The sequence below is a fragment of the Leucoraja erinacea genome, chromosome 33, assembly GCF_028641065.1.
Source record: "Leucoraja erinacea ecotype New England chromosome 33, Leri_hhj_1, whole genome shotgun sequence".
NCBI classification, from domain to species: domain Eukaryota; kingdom Metazoa; phylum Chordata; class Chondrichthyes; order Rajiformes; family Rajidae; genus Leucoraja; species Leucoraja erinaceus.
In genome coordinates, this window is record NC_073409.1 from 10209028 (window position 1) to 10224926 (window position 15899).

Below are 15899 nucleotides of genomic sequence, written 5' to 3' on the forward strand. Positions count from 1 at the left end.
TAGGGTAAATGTTGTGCAAAGTGAAGGGTTAAGGGATTTAACATCTCTGAATATTCATAAATTGCCAAGGTTGGGTGAAATTTATCTTTATCTGTTGGGAAGATGCCAAAGAGGAACTTTCAGCCATGAGGAATGATTAGATAAGCAAAAGTCATTTTCTTTGGAACAAGGAAAGCTGAGGGGAGACCTGATGGAAGTGTATAAAACAGGGTGGAATTTAAAATAAATAGGAAGGATCTATTGTCCTTAAGCATGGTACATTAAGATACCAACATTTCCGTATCTGACCAGAATAATCCATATCAAAAATTAAAATTAATTCAATAAAATTTGACTCGCCTGACAACAGAAGCTTTTCACTGTACCTCATGACAAAAACAAAACTGAACTAGCTGAACTCACGTGTGTGTGTGTGTTAGAAACATTTAAAATAGGTGCAGGAGTAGACCATTCAGCCCTTCGAGCCTGCACCGCCATTCAATATGATCATGGCTGATCATCCAACTCAGTATCCTGTACCTGCCTTCTCTCCATATCCCCTGATCCCTCCAGCCACAAGGGCCACATCTAACTCCCTCTTAAATATAGCCAATGAACTGGCCTTAACTACTTTCTGTGGCAGACAATTCCACAGATTTACCACTCTCTCTGTGAAAAAGGCATATCTTGTGCCTGAAGGTTTGTTTGACTTTGACAGCATTTTACAGTTGTTCCAGTTATTGCTGTTACATGATGCAGACTTCAAAGCTTTCTTTCATCATTTGCTGGGATTTGTATAATGCTGTTGGATTAATCCCAAGTTGAATTTCTTGAAACCCGGGTAGATGGAATTGGTCAGATTTCGCGCTTCTGGTTCTAGTTCTTTGATCCCAACGATGTAGCGTCTTGTGGGTTGGGACAGGATTCCGCTTCTTTGTTTTTTCCCGCTCCTCTTGTGTATCTGCATCCTGCCACTGGATGAACCCATCCCTTCTCTCCAGAGATGCTGCCTGTCCCGCTGAGTTACCCCAGCATTTTGTGTTTATCTTTGATTTAAACCAGTATCTGCAGTTCTCTCCTCCACTGGATGAACCAAAATGTCCCATGCAAGTTGTCAGGGGAGCTGAGTTTTTTTAAACTTGTTCCTGATTTACAGCTCAGAAAGGAATGGACTTGTTCACATCTGGATTCTTGGTGATTAGCTGTTGCAATGCACTCATTTCATATTTGGCTCTGTGGCAGGAATGCAGTGTGGTGCCTGTTTCCTTGATGTTTCCTTTTAATGCTGCTGGACTGGGATGAATGTTTTTTCTTCCAAAATGAAATGCAATTTGGTACAAAGTCTATGCACAGATAGATCTTGGGGTTTCTCCGACATCTTCGGTTTCCTCCCACACTCCAAAGACGTACAGGTATGTAGGTAAATTGGCTTGGTGTGTGTGTAATTGTCCCCAGTGTGTGTAGGATAGTGTTAATGTGCGGGGATCGATGGTCTGCGCGGACTCTGTGGGCTAAAGGGCCTGTTCCCGCACTGTGTCTCTCTTTAAAAAGAAAAGAGTGGCTCGGGTGCGACTCGTCCTTGATTATGCTGCTGGCCTTGCCGTGGGAAATAAATATTTGTGTGTATCGGTAAACCCTCAGGGCATCAAAGTCCAAGAGATTTATCTCATTTTGTTGATTGAATATTTTTGAATTGGATATGATAATTGGTCAATTTAAACTTATGATCTTTAAAAGTGCCAAACAGAAAGCAATAAGAAGAATTCTCAGACTAATATCAGCTGCTTTCTCCACTTTCAAATGTAATCATTCTAACCATATGCCCTATGGATGGTGCCCAGGCATCGGTATCTCTAACTACCTCAATTCATCATCCGGTTTTGACTTAGTAGACTTTTAAAAGTAAAAGATTTTTGCAGAAAATTTAGATTTGAAAATTAGAAATTAGCATTCTAAAACAAAATTGAGAAAATGGAAATCTGAATGTAACGAGCGACCACTCATCAGATGACGGACGGGACATTGACCCAAGAGTTTCATATTGTTCCTCATTTCAGTCAATGCTTGATATTTCCAGCATTTTGTTTGTATCATGCATTTGTTTTCACTTGTATAGATTATGTTCACTGATATTGATTAAATTTATGACCAAAACAAATATTAGTCATAGTCACAGAGTGGTACAGTGTGGAAACAGGCCCTTCGGCCCGACTCGCCCACACCAGCCAACAATGTCCCCATTACCCTAGTCCCACTTGCCTGCACTTGGTTCATACCCCTCCAAACCTGTCCTATCCATGTACCTGTCTAACTGTTTCTTAAACAATGGGATAGTCCCAGCCTCAACTACCTCCTCTGGCAGCTTGTTCCATACACCCACCACCCTTTATGTGAAAAAGTTACCCCTCAGATTACTATTAGATCTTTTCCCCTTCACCATGAACCTATGTCCTCTGGTCCTCAATTTCCCCTACTTTTGGCAAAAGACTGTGCATCTACCCGATCTATTCCTCTCATGAGTTTGTATACCTCTATAAGATCTCCCCTCATCCTCCTGTGCTCCATGGAATAGAGACCCAGCCTACTCAACCTCTTCCTATAGCTGACACCCTCTAGTCCTGGCAACATGCTCGTAAGTCTTTTCTGAACCCATCCAAGCTTGACAATGTCTTTTCTGTAACATGGTGCCCAGAACTGAACACAATATTCTAAATGCGGTCTCACCAACGACATATACAACTGCAACATGACCTCCCAACTTCTATACTCAATACTCTGACTGATGAAGGCCAAAGTGCCAAAAGCCTTTTTGACCACCTTATCTACCTGCGACTCGACCTTCATGGAACCATGTACCTGTACTCCTAGATCCCTCTGCTCTACAACACTACCCAGAGGCCTACCATTTACCGTGTAGGTCCTGACCTTGTTCGACGTACCAAAATGCAACACCTTGCACTTTTCCGTATTAAGTTCCATCAACCATTCCTCAGCCCACCTGGCCAATTGATCCAGATCCTGCTGCAATCTTTCACCACCATCTTCACTATCTGCAAAACCATTAACTTTTGTATCATCAGCAAACTTGCTAATCTTGCCCAATATGTTCTCATCCAAATATTTATTGATTAATGACTGAAATTAATTCCGAACTGATGTAACGTAATGAAAACTTATCAACGTGAAAAGCCTCACTTTAAAGAGATCAGTCCTCTCAGTTTCAGAAGGAAAATTGGTGTTTAAACCTATTGTAAGTGATTTGAGAGTTTTGCCATTGAGAGTGATTTTAATTTGGGAACCTACACGTTAAACATTAATGCTGGACGTTGATATTTCCAGCATCCTATTTTTATCCTCATGACTGTCAGACAAAAATATGTTAAGTCATAAATTTGCCGCTTCTGACTTTGATTTGTTTAGAAGCTTAATACATTAAAATGGATAATAAAGGGAGAAGAGGTGATGGAAACACTGACCCTTAATCTAGCTAGTGCGATCAGTTTGGTTCTTTCTGGATGGATGACATCAGAAGAGCTGGACCAACTTCCACATCCACCAGCATTTTACGAGGTTTTTTAATGAATCTCCAATTCAGCCCCCACATGTACACTATTAAATGATTGGAGCGGGGGAGTTGCTGAATATTTTCTGTTCATTAGCTGACTGCAGCAAATGTTTGTACTCCACCCCCAGTCCTGCTGCTTGTTCAGGTGCTTGTGTGTGTGGCTTCAGTGATGCTGCCTTGGTGGAAAAGCATCACAATCAATATCTGATTGAAATGTTTCCAGGCAGGGCCTCATAATCCTGAACCTTGTGTTTGTAGCTTTAGCATAAAAACATAAAAAAACATGCATTGGATTGCCAAACATCGAGTCTGCAGATAATTTAAATGCAGGAGGCAGCACAGCGTCCTAGTGGAAGAGTTGCTGCCTTACAGCGTCAGGTTCGATCCTGAATGCGGGTGCTGTCTATACGGAGTTTGTACGTTCTCCCTGTGACTACATGGGTTTCTTCCAGGTGCTTTGGTTTCTTCCCACATTCCAAAGATGTGTGGGATTGTAGGTCAATTGGATTCTGTAAATTTGTACCTCATATAATGTGATAGGATCGAGCTAGTGTGAGCAGTGATCGATATTTGGCTGAAAGTCCTATTTCCATGCTGTATCTCTAAACACAATCACTTTAAATCACTGCTATACAGTGTAATGGTGACAAGGGGTGAGTTTCAAAAGTCTTCAAGTGGAACAAAATCTATTTAAAGACCTTTTCAGGCAAATATTTCATACATTTTTTTGGAACACTTTCTCTGTTGTAATGTAGGAAATACAGTAAGCTCCTGTTCACCACATTGCTTCACTGAACGTAACATTAGTTCAATAGACATTATTAACATTAGTTCAATAGATGTAACAATAGTTACATCTATTGAACGGTCACCATTGATGGGCTCGCCAATCACAAGATATCCTGTGCTGCTCTTTAAAATTATGGAAAAGGTTTGTTATCATATCCTCATGAAAGGATTTGAATCTTTGGACCTGGTTAGACAGATCCAAAGTTGGAGGTTTGGATCGAGTATAGAATGAACACTAACCTTGTGACACCAGTCTAATGGCACTAATTGAACCTGAGCAAATGTGTGCACCAACATGCATTGATTTTGGATGCAGCAATAATCATTGCCTCCAACCCAACAGCACTGTGTGTGTCATTGAGAGTCACCTGTCCATTATACTGAAGGTCCCAGATGAGTTGATGTTAAAGGGGTGAGTGGTCTGAATGTGGCAGGCACAAGGTGTGGTGGTGGTTGATGTTTCAGCCTTGCAGTAGGTGATCTTCCTTTGTGGCGGTCTGAGGGTTGGTAATGAGCACTTGTCAAGAGGTAGATACATGGAACTACAGATGCTGATTTACAAAAATAGACAAAGTGCTTGAGTAACTCGGCAGGTCAGGAGAACATGGACACGTGACGTTTTCAGACTGAAGGAGGGTCTCGCCCCGAAACGTCCCCAATCTTTTTCCAGAGATGCTGCATGACCCGCAGAGACATTTCAGCCTTTTACTCCCTGAAACAAGTGGTTTGTGCAGTCATTTTAAGAAGGCGTTGAGACTCTGTCTCACTCTTGTAGCTCCTGAGTCAAGGTGAAGCACACTGGGTGTGGATGGCAGAGTTCCTGCCCTCAAGGCCAGTTATTGAGGTTATTAACCCAGTGCTTGTCTGAAACATCCTCCGTGTTGGTTTGCACACAGTGTCGGCCTTTTTGAAATCCTATTGGCAATCCCTGTCGCCTTGCTTCCAACTCCACATTTGCCTCTCATCTCTATCACTGGCTTTTTTCTGCAAAGATCGGTAATCACTCAGTATCAAATTGAGTCATGTTAGTGTCTTAGATCATGGAAGCAGATCCTTCAGTGCAACTTGTCCATGCGACTGGGTTTTATAACTGAGCTAGTCCAATTTAACATTAATTCTTTTGGCCTTTATTTCTCTGAAGCTTTTCTGTCTGTGTTACTTGCCCAAATATATTTTAAAACATTTCCATTGTACTGAGGGGGAGGGGGTGGGGGCAGAGAACAATGCTGGGAGTACTCAATGGCCAGGCAGCATATTGCTTTCTAAATCTTTTAAAGCCAAACCTTAAGTACATGCGTAACTTATCCAAAGATTAGTCTTTCAGAATTGCTCCAACTTTAAGACAACAGGTGTGTGTTGAGAGTTCTCGCCATTCAAAACCTTTCATGGTGAAGGCATGCCCCTGCCGTCCTCTCCACACATAGAACTCCAGCCAGAGCTTGCACTGTCCATTCTAAACAGCGGCAAAGCTCCCATTTGATATGCATTTTAGTATCAACATCAGAGCCATGTTTGGCTAACTCTGTCCAGCTTTAACGTGCAGACTTGGCAGCACCCTGCTCCAAGCTAATGGAGTGTGATTGTGCAGTCACTCATTGCTTGGCAGGTTGTCCAGAGATTAGGATTAATGATCTGAAGATGTGTTCCTATTCTGCCGCTGCAGTTAGGGAATTTTCAGCTCCATTGATTATTCTGTCTGGAATTAAAGAACCTGAATGAAGCAGACAGTTGCTTGACAAGCCTGGCGCTGTGTGAGGGACTTGTCTCCTATCTGGCTGGGCTGGGCTTCAGTGTGATTCCTGCAAAAGGCAGCCATTTCCCTTCAACAACAGACAAGAATGGACTATACAAGGTGCTCTGCGCAACAGGTAGAGTTGTACAGCACAACTCAGTGCTGACCAACGAGCTAGTCCCATTTGTCTGCATGTGGCCCATCTCCTTCTAAGCCGTTCCTATCCATCTACCTGTCCAAACACCATTACAAGTAATTGTACCTGTCCCTCCCACTTCCTCTGGCAGCTCCTTCCATATACCCGCCACCCTGTGTGAAAACGTTGCCCCTCGCATCCCTTTATTTTCCCCTCTCACCTTAAATCTATGTCCTCGGGTTCAAGACCTCTACCCTGAAAAAAGGATGACAATTCACCTTATCTATGCCTCCTATAAAAGTAGTCTTATTTATCAGTTTAACTTGAAATCAGGAATCAACAGCTGTTATTGTTTGGAGCTGGTGGACAATGCCCCTGTCCCTGGATGTGTCTTTGGATGAGATTTGAGTTTTGGGCTGTGGACTTGGACCAAGGTCCCCCACCCCGGATATAAGGTGGGTTCTGGTTCAACAAGGATCAGATCAATGTGCCTTTGAGGTGCCTAATAGTTTGTGATCTACTCGATGGGTGCTCCTTTAAGAAGCACCTTGTGATCAACTGCTATCTGTGTGCATTGTTGCAGTGTTAACCTTTAAGGGGCTTGAAGTGGTTTGATGTTTGATATTAAAAATTTACACAGAAAATGTCTTGTCTCCTCCTCCCTCCTCCCTCCTCCCTCCTCCCTCCCATCCCTTCTCTCTTCTCCTCTCCTCCCCTCCCCTCCCATCCACGATGTGCAATTTTTAACAAGTCACACGCAGGTTCTGTAACCTGATAAGGTTTTAACATGGATACTGACATCAAATTGCAGCTTAGGACATTGGATGTAATTGGAACATGACGTGTCTCTCATTGCCATGAGTTAGCGCTTCCATGATCCATGTCCAAGGTGGCTGACGTGTATGGAGTTTCATTGATGGAGTTTCCCCATCCAGTGGTGCAGCAATAGGCAGGCGAGCATACTCCTGGCAGCTTTCTGTTTTCTGTTTGAGGAAGGCAGACATCCAGGATGGTCGGTGAAGAATAGCCTGGGATTGCAAACTGGCCAATTACTGCTCCTGTCATTATAGATCAGTGGTTTTGGGTGTGTGTGTGTGTGTGTGTGTGCATGCGCATGTACATGTGTGCTTGGTTTAACCTAGTTCCTACCCTCTGCTTTTTGTTCCCTGATGAGTTGAGCCCAATTTTACAGCAGCTGGTTAAATCCACCAGGCTGCTGTAAGCCTGCCCATGGGGTGCAGATAGAAACATAGAAACATAGAAATTAGGTGTAGGAGTAGGCCATTCGGCCCTTCGAGCCTGCACCGCCATTCAATATGATCATGGCTGATCATCCAACTCAGTATCCCGTACCTGCCTTCTCTCCATACCCCCTGATCCCCTTAGCCACAAGGGCCACATCTAACTCCCTCTTAAATATAACCAATGAACTGGCCTCGACTACCCTCTATGGCAGAGAGTTCCAGAGATTCACCACTCTCTGTGTGAAAAAAGTTCTTCTCATCTCGGTTTTAAAGGATTTCCCCTTTATCCTTAAGCTGTGACCCCTTGTCCTGGACTTCCCTAACATCGGGAACAATCTTCCTGCAGATAACCTGCTCAACCAGTAGGATGTCACCACTAAGGTGCAGGGAGGATCTCCTAGCAATGTAGCAGCCCCAGGTAACACCTTTCATCCACCAGCTTTGACAGTTTTGTAAATGAGGATGGGAATTCCACTGGGATATTCCTCCACATTACCATTCAATCTCGCACAGCTTTATCCCTGGAGGTTCCCTTTAACCTGGTTGGTACAGAATAGATTATGTTCATATTTATACCTTGGAATTTGAAACTCTCAACCTTCTCCACTACAGCACCAGTGATGTTTGCTGGGGGTGTGTACACCATCTCATTTCCTGAAGACAATAAACTAGCTATTTCATCTTGTTGACATTGAGGGAGAGGTTGTCGTCTTGACATCATCATGTTACTGAACTCTCAGTATCATCTGCAATCTTGTAAATGGAATTAGCAGAATTTGGCCGCAGAGTCGTGAGTGTACAGCAAGGATACTAAGGGCTTGAGAACACAACCTTGCAGGGCATTGATGTTGAGAATTATCACCGATGATGTTTTGTCATTTATCTTTGCTGATTGTGGTCTATGGGTCGAGCATCTGGTTGTAGAGAGGGTGCTGACTCCCAAGTCCAGGAGTTTGGAGATGAGTTTAGTTGGAGTTATGGCGTTTAAAGTGGCCTTTAGAGTCACTAAATCGGAGTCTGACATAGATTGTAGTAAATGCCTACTATTTGCTGTGTGCTGAAACAAAGCATGAATTTCATTGTCCTATCAGGGACATATGACAATAAACGCACTTGAACTTGATGTCCTTGTTATCTAGGTGTTCCAGTGATGAGTGTAGTAGGGTCAGGGAGATGGCATCTGCTGTGGACCTGTTGTGATGGTAGGCAACTGGTGTGGTGCAAGGATAGCTAATCAGTGCAAAGGTGGTCAAATAGGGGAAGGGGGTATGTTCATGTACAGAAGTAAAATAGAGCAGATGCTGAAAATCTGAAATAAAAACTGCTGGAGCTTGTTGTCAGGCCGGCAGGGTTTTGTCCATTGACCAACTCGCAGCCTGTGTTTGCAGCCGGTGCAGAAATTGTACCACGGTGTTTCACGGTGTCATTGTTAAATTAACTTCATGTACATAAGGTGTAACCAATTTTAACTGATATCTTTAAATAAATATCCCTGCCCTTCTGCAGCTTGGAGGGGGCTTTGATGAAAGTTTATTCGGCTGCACCTGGAATTCAGTGAAGCTCTGGCAATCCTGGCATGAATCACAATGATGCTGCCTGCACACGTGTCGGAAACAGGAGCCCGGCACAAGTGTCCCTCCGCCTCGAGGTTGGAGAGGAAGTAGTGGCGACAATTGTAGCTTAATTGTAGCATGTAAGATGAGTGTTAGATTCCAGCACCATGTCTGGAGGTTTGTTGGATGGCTAGTTGTTTGGGTGGCGGAAGTGAACAGGGAACCTGGATGCCTGTATTCCCCATGTTGACGAATGTCCATTTTGTTGTGTGGCTGATGGGTAGTTCAGGAGCATTTCCTGCTCCCTGTGGTGATTAAACATAGAAAATAGGTGCAGGAGGAGGCCATTCGGCCCTTCGAGCCAGCACCGCCATTCATTGTGATCATGGCTGATCGTCCCCAATCAATAACCCGTGCCTGCCTTCTCCCCATATCCCTTGATTCCACTAGCCCCTAGAGCTCTATCTAACTCTCTCTTAAATCCATCCAGTGATTTGGCCTCCACTGCCCTCTGTGGCAGCGAATTCCCCAAATTCACAACTCTCTGGGTGGAAAAGTTTTTTCTCACCTCAGTCTTAAATGGCCTCCCTTTCATTGTAAGACTGTGGCCCCTGGTTCTGGACTCGCCCAACATTGGGAACATTTTTCCTGCATCTAGCTTGTCCAGTCCTTTTATAAATTTATGTTTCTATAAGAGCCCCCTCATCCTTCTAAACTCCAGTAAATACAAGCCTAGTCTTTTCAATCTTTCCTCATATGACAGTCCTGCTATCCCAGGGATCAATCTCATGAACCTACGCTGCACGGCCTCAATCACAAGGATGCCCTTCCTCAAATTCCTTTATCCTCAAGGACCTTTATCCTCCTTTATTCTTTACATCACAGTTTTTTTTTTTTTTTAATTTTTTTTTTTTGATTGTGTCGGAAGGAACTGCAGATGCTAGTTTAAACTAGATATAGACACACAAAGCTGGAGGACTGCAGTGGGTCAGGCAGACCTGACCTCCTGAGTTACTCCAGCTCTGTGTCTGGCTCTGTGGTTATTTATGTCTTCCATCATCTGCAGTGCTTTGTTTCTACACCATTCTCTAGACAAGATGCGATAGCACTGGAGAAGGTGCATGGTTTGGTTATGAGGAGGGATTGGGTCTGTTTTCCTAGGAGAGGAGGAAGGAAGGTAAGAGTAGGCATGATTGAGGTGCGAGGGTTCTCGATGGTGTGAACTGCAGGAAACTATTCCCCATATGAGGGTATCAAGATGTCAGGTGGATCTGGTGGGAACTTTTTCACCCAAAGGGTGGTGAGTTCTGAGATTGCAATGCCAGAGAAAGTGGTGGAAGCAGAGGCACTGACGGTATTTATGAAGCATAAAATGACGCTGGAGCTCCTCAGCAGGTCAGGCAGCATCTGTGAAGGGGAATGGAGGAGCGATGTGTCGTGTGAGGAGCATTCTTCAGATTACGGGAGTAGAGGGGTGACAGCTGGTAGACCGAGGTGAGGAGAGAGGGTGGAACAAGAGCTGGAAAATGATGGGTGTGGAGGCGCTGACCGACAGGTGGGTCAGATGGTGGAGAGATGGGTGGAGATGGTGACCAAGGCTGGAGGTGATATTGCTGGGAATTTCAATCCAAAAGTAGGGAGTTTATGCTTCTGTATACGGCAATGGCGAGATTACATGAGTGCTGAACAGAATATTCATCTTCCCTATTTAAGGAAGAATGTAAATGGGTTGGAACCAGTGGAGAGAAGGTTTACTGGACTCGCAACTGGAACGGCTGTACTGAATGTGGAAAGGTTGGGCAGACTATGCTTGAATCTGCTGGGGTTTAGATAGGATGAGAAGACTAGATTGATTGAATGAATGAAGTCACAGTGAAATCCTTTGGCTGCATACTGTACCAAGATATGCAATAGTCACCTATGAAGGGTGCTTACAAAGTTATAAATTCTCCCCCTCCCTTCCCTGGGCCAGTTCCCCCTTTGCTCTTCCCTCCTTCCCCCCCCCCCCCCCCCCCCCCCCCCCAGGCCATTGTCCATTTACCTCACCCCCTCCCACACGCACTCAGGGTCCCCATTGCCCTTCCCCCTCACCCATGCCGCCCCCCCCCCCCCCCCCCCCCCATACGGGATCCTCCTCCGTTCCTTCTCTCAGCAGCGACCTTCCAACTTCAAGTGTCCGCCCTCATCCGCTGGTCGGCGCCATCGTTAACCGCTGCACCGCCTCGCCCTCGCCCTCGCCACTAACGCTGCCGGGTCCTCTCATGAGGTCTCCGTGACATCCACCCAGGCCCCAGCCACGGGCCCCACCAGCCGCAGGGGATATGTGATTTTCTGAGAGGTCTTAACAGTTGCAGTGCAGATGGCACTGTGGAATGTGGGAGATCTGGAGAACTTGCATTGGAAATCCTTATGGCATGCAAAGGTTCATCGCAGTCAATTACAATTCAGCAGTGCAGCCAATGTCTGTAGAGCTGAGTAGATATTGTGCTCAATGATGCTGTGTGTTGGTTGAAGGAGCGGTATGTTATTGATGAGGTGGGAAATCCCACTGCCATGGGACCTTTATATCCAGCTGAGCCATTGTTGCCCCCCCCCCGGTTTAGTTTAGAGATACAGTGCGGAAACAGTCCCTTCGGCCCACCAAGTCCGCAACGACCAGCGATCCCCGCACACTAACACTATCTACGCCCACACTAGGGACAATTTTCACTTCTACCAAGTAGCCAATTAATCTACAAACCTGTACGTCTTTGAGTGCAGGAGGAAACAGAAGATCTCGGAGAAAACCCAAGTGGGTTTTCCTTGCTAATTCTTTACAGACTTTTCATGCAGCCTTGATAAGATTCATTTGCAGGTTTGATATTGATTCACTTGTATCCTGCTAATGTCAATGTGCCAGCTTTACACGCATGTGGTTTTCATTTTGTAGTCCTAACAATGTTTTTGTTGTCGCTATTTTTACATCTTAAAATGCGAAATGTTTTGGTTGCCGAGTTGTTAGGTGGCCATTTGAAGTTCCTGGGGTACAATGTGACACCCATACTGAATACTTTTTTTTAATAAACATTGAATAATATTCTTTGTGGTTTATTCTGATCTGAGCAGGCCAGCCCTATGGTTAATAACCTGGAGCTGTAGTTTCTGTGTTTAATTGGATGGTGTGTGCTGAAGGAAAGGCCCCGGCTCGGGCTGCAGAGGCACATGATAAGCAGCTGATGCTTATTAGGGAGCGTTCAAGTGTTTGCAGTTCATGACAAGCGCCTTGTGTTTGATGTTGTGAGCTCATCTCTGATTGTAATTTATTTTCCCCCAGTCCCAGTTTTGGTGCTTTGGTGAAGTCTGCATTTAGTTGGTGGGGGATGTTCTGACCTTCTGTCATCTTCTCTTCTCCAGCCTCCAGTTCTGGATGAAACGAGCATTTTGTAACCGAGACTAACCACTGGACTTGGCTGCGTAGTGCGACTTGGATCTGGAACCTTGGAACAACGGGGCTGTTTTCTCCATTATCTTGAGGTATGAAGTGTTTACCCCCGAGATGATTATATGCTTTTTTTTAAAAAGAAGTTTGAAGAAATGTGTAAATGTTAATAACTTTGATGAAATGACTTGGAATTGGCAAGACAGCCTTGGCTTTGAGACGGTAGGCAGGGTCCAAGTTGTTCACTGCTCTGATCCTATTCCTTAAAATGGATGTTTACAAATTTAACTCGCCTCAAATCAAATGATATGCAGCAGCGAATGAATGAAACAATTGGTTAATGAGTTCAAGTTGTATGAACCATGAATATTAGGTCACCTGAATTTGGGACGAATGTGTACATGCTGAAGTCTGAGGATGCCGTACAACTCTGCATCAAGCTACTGGTTTCTTTAATGCTTGTTTTTTTTGCTGCAGACATTCGCTGTTCAGTCCATAAGTCTGTGGCAGCCAGGTTTTCTTCAGTTTACAACTTGAATCCTGACGTTATTTGAGTGCTGGGTGGGATTACGTTCTCTTTTCATCACTACAGCTTGTGTCATCCAGTAGCGATAACAACTTGTGGTGACCCTTTTTCCCCACGGATGAATCAATTTGCACCCTTTCTTCAGGATTCTGACTCAGACTACTGACAGTTACGTCAGGACCGGGAATAGATCTGATCCACACCGCCTCCATGCATTTCTAAAAATGTTGTATAACCAACCTTCGCTTTCTTTCCGAAACATTGCCTTTCAGAAAGCTGTGATTGAATACTGATAAGTTTGGGTTTTTCTAAAATATATCCCCCTGGGCTAAGTCAATACAAATGAGTTTGGAATGTCAGTAATCGGGTTTAAGCTGATCTTCCAGTCTACTAATCTTGTACAAAATGGTAAAGCAATGTTCAAATGTAGCTCTTCAAAGCATCGTGTAGGAAGGAACTGCAGATGCTGGTTTACTCCGAAGTAGACGCAAAATGCTGGAGTAACTCGGTGGGTCAGACAGAAGTGTCTCGACGCGAAACGTCACCTATTCCTTTTCTCCAGTGATGCTGCCTGACCCGCTGAGTTACTCCAGCATGTTGTATCCTCGAAACATTAGCCATATTTAATTTAGCAACCTGTATTGAATTCAACAGGAGGAGCAGTGTGCAGTGAACAGTGTACTTCTACATGCTTTGCACCCTCAAAGGAGATAGAATTTTTTTTATTACTGACTAAATATAGCAAAAATCTCCATCGACAAGGTTAATACTGTGAAACATTGTGTGATAGGATACAACTATGCTGCAAGTGCCCTTGGATATGTTGAAGAACAGAATGTGTATTTCTCATTTTATAACCAACTTTTGCACACCGTTATTTTTTTTATCTGTGGTGTTCATTGGGGAGGGAACAGAAGGAGGAAGTTAACCAAGTAATCTTCTCTCTGGGCCTTCTGAGGTGTCTTGGGTTGGGTAGACATAAAATGCTGGAGTAACTCAGTGGATCAGGTGGTATCTCTGGAGAAATGGTATAGGTGATGTTTGAAGAAGCGTCTCGACCCGAAACGTCACCTATTCCTTTTCTCCAGAAATGCTACCTGACCTGCTGAGTTACTCCAACTGCCAGAGGAGGCAGTTGAGGCAGGGACTAGCCCAACGTTTAAGAAACAGTTAGACAGGTACATGTGTAGATAATAGACAATAGGTGCAGGAGTAGGCCATTTGGCCCTTCAAGCCAGCACCGCCATTCAATGTGATCATGGCTGATCATCTTCAATCAGTACCCAATCAGGAACCGCAGATGCTGGTTTCAACTGACGATAGACACAGAATGTTGGAGTAACTCAGTGGGACAGGCAGCATCTCTGGAGAGAAGGAATGGGTGACGTTTCGGATTGAGACCCTTCTTGAGACCCATTAGTCTGAAAAAGGGTCTCGACCCGAAACGTCACCCATTCTCTCCAGAGATGCTGCCTGTCCCGCTGAGTTACTCCAGCATTTTGTGTCTATAGACAGGTACATGGATAGGACAGGGTTGGAGGAATATGGGCCAAACGTGGGCAGGTGGGAATAGTGTAGCTGTGACATGTTGGCCGGTGTGGGCAAGTTGGGCCGAAGGGCCTGTTTCCACACTGTATGACTATGATTCTATCTGTGCTGCCTAACCCGCTGAGTTACTCCAGCATTTTGTGTCAATGTTCGGTGTAAACCAGTATCTGCAGTTCCTTCCCACGCATTTTGTCTTGGGGTGGGCTCGGGTTACCATGTACTTTCTGCCTAGTAACCAGATCAGTTGGTTTGGCCTTCTCCATGCGAGCTGAAGAAGCCTGCACCGGAGTTGAGGGAAGATGACAGGCCGGCCAGCAAGGGATTATAGTGTGTCCGGGGAATTGTTCCAGCACAGGGAGTGAGGAGGATGCAGATGTGTGGAAGCTGGTGATGCAGGTAGGGAGTGTGACTGGACATGGCAGTCCATTGAGCGCTTGGGGGTAATACACAACACCCAAGTCCCTGGGGGAATAAGTTGTTTAGAAAACTATGAAGCTTGCAGTTGGTGAAGTTGATTGGTTAAGTCACCGGGGCTGGTTGTGTAGAGACGTGAGATCTAGAGACATGAATTTGAATCTCACCATTGAAACTGTGGAATTTAAATATAGCTAAATAAGTCAAGAATTGAAAAGTCAGCGACAATAACGTGGCCACTAAATGGCAGCATTGCCATTTGAAACAAACGACTCTGGTTCATTGATTTGTTGGGGGGGGGGGCGCTGCCGTCCAGCTTTGCCCAAACCTGAGCCCAGATCCACCAGAGTGAAATTGCTTAACAGCTGTCTCTGTTCAAGGGGCAATAAGATTTGGCTAATAAATGGTGTTCTTGTTCTGTGAATGGCTCATCAAAAAAAAAAAGTGAAAATATATGTACTGGGATGAAACTTTCACTCTGACTAGTGACTAATGTTGATGATGACTGCATTTGTAACAGAGTTGTACCATGTTCACTGGCAGGGACTGGTCAGTGCTCAGAATGTCCCAACACTGGAATTAATGCATTGGGTTGCTGCTGCCTCTTGAGTGGTGTGTTACGTCTGATCAGTCCTGTCCTCAGTTGCTGCTTTGCCCTCTTGTCCTCTCACCTGAACCCTCTCGTCAGTCCATTTGTACTGACCGGTCCTTCCCAGATTATGGTCGGGTTCCATTCCCGAGAACTGCCCATAATCCAAACCATTCCCCAACTCGGAAATGCAGCCGGAAACTGAGTTCCCAGGCGGTAGGATGTGTCCAGAGCCACACAGCTGCTGTCAAATCCGCCTGGCCGGTCTCCCAAACATTTGCATGGACGGGCTGTAGATAAGTCAAGATAGACACAAAACGCTGGAGTAACTCAGCGGGACGGGCAGCATCTCTGTAGAGAAGGAATGGGTGACGTTTCGGGTTGAAACTCTTCTTCAATCCAGTCT

General features: G+C 44.8%; 1 protein-coding gene across 3 annotated transcripts in view; it reads left to right on the forward strand.

The window, feature by feature from the left end:
• Nucleotides 1–15899, forward strand: part of rab27a (RAB27A, member RAS oncogene family) — a 77263-nt gene that overhangs the window by 25790 nt on the left and 35574 nt on the right. For all 3 annotated transcript variants that reach the window (XM_055661262.1, XM_055661261.1, XM_055661264.1), the window contains one exon: nucleotides 12392–12511. The gene's annotated coding sequence lies outside the window, so the exon portion shown is untranslated. Of the gene's footprint in view, nucleotides 1–12391; nucleotides 12512–15899 lie in introns of those variants that run through there.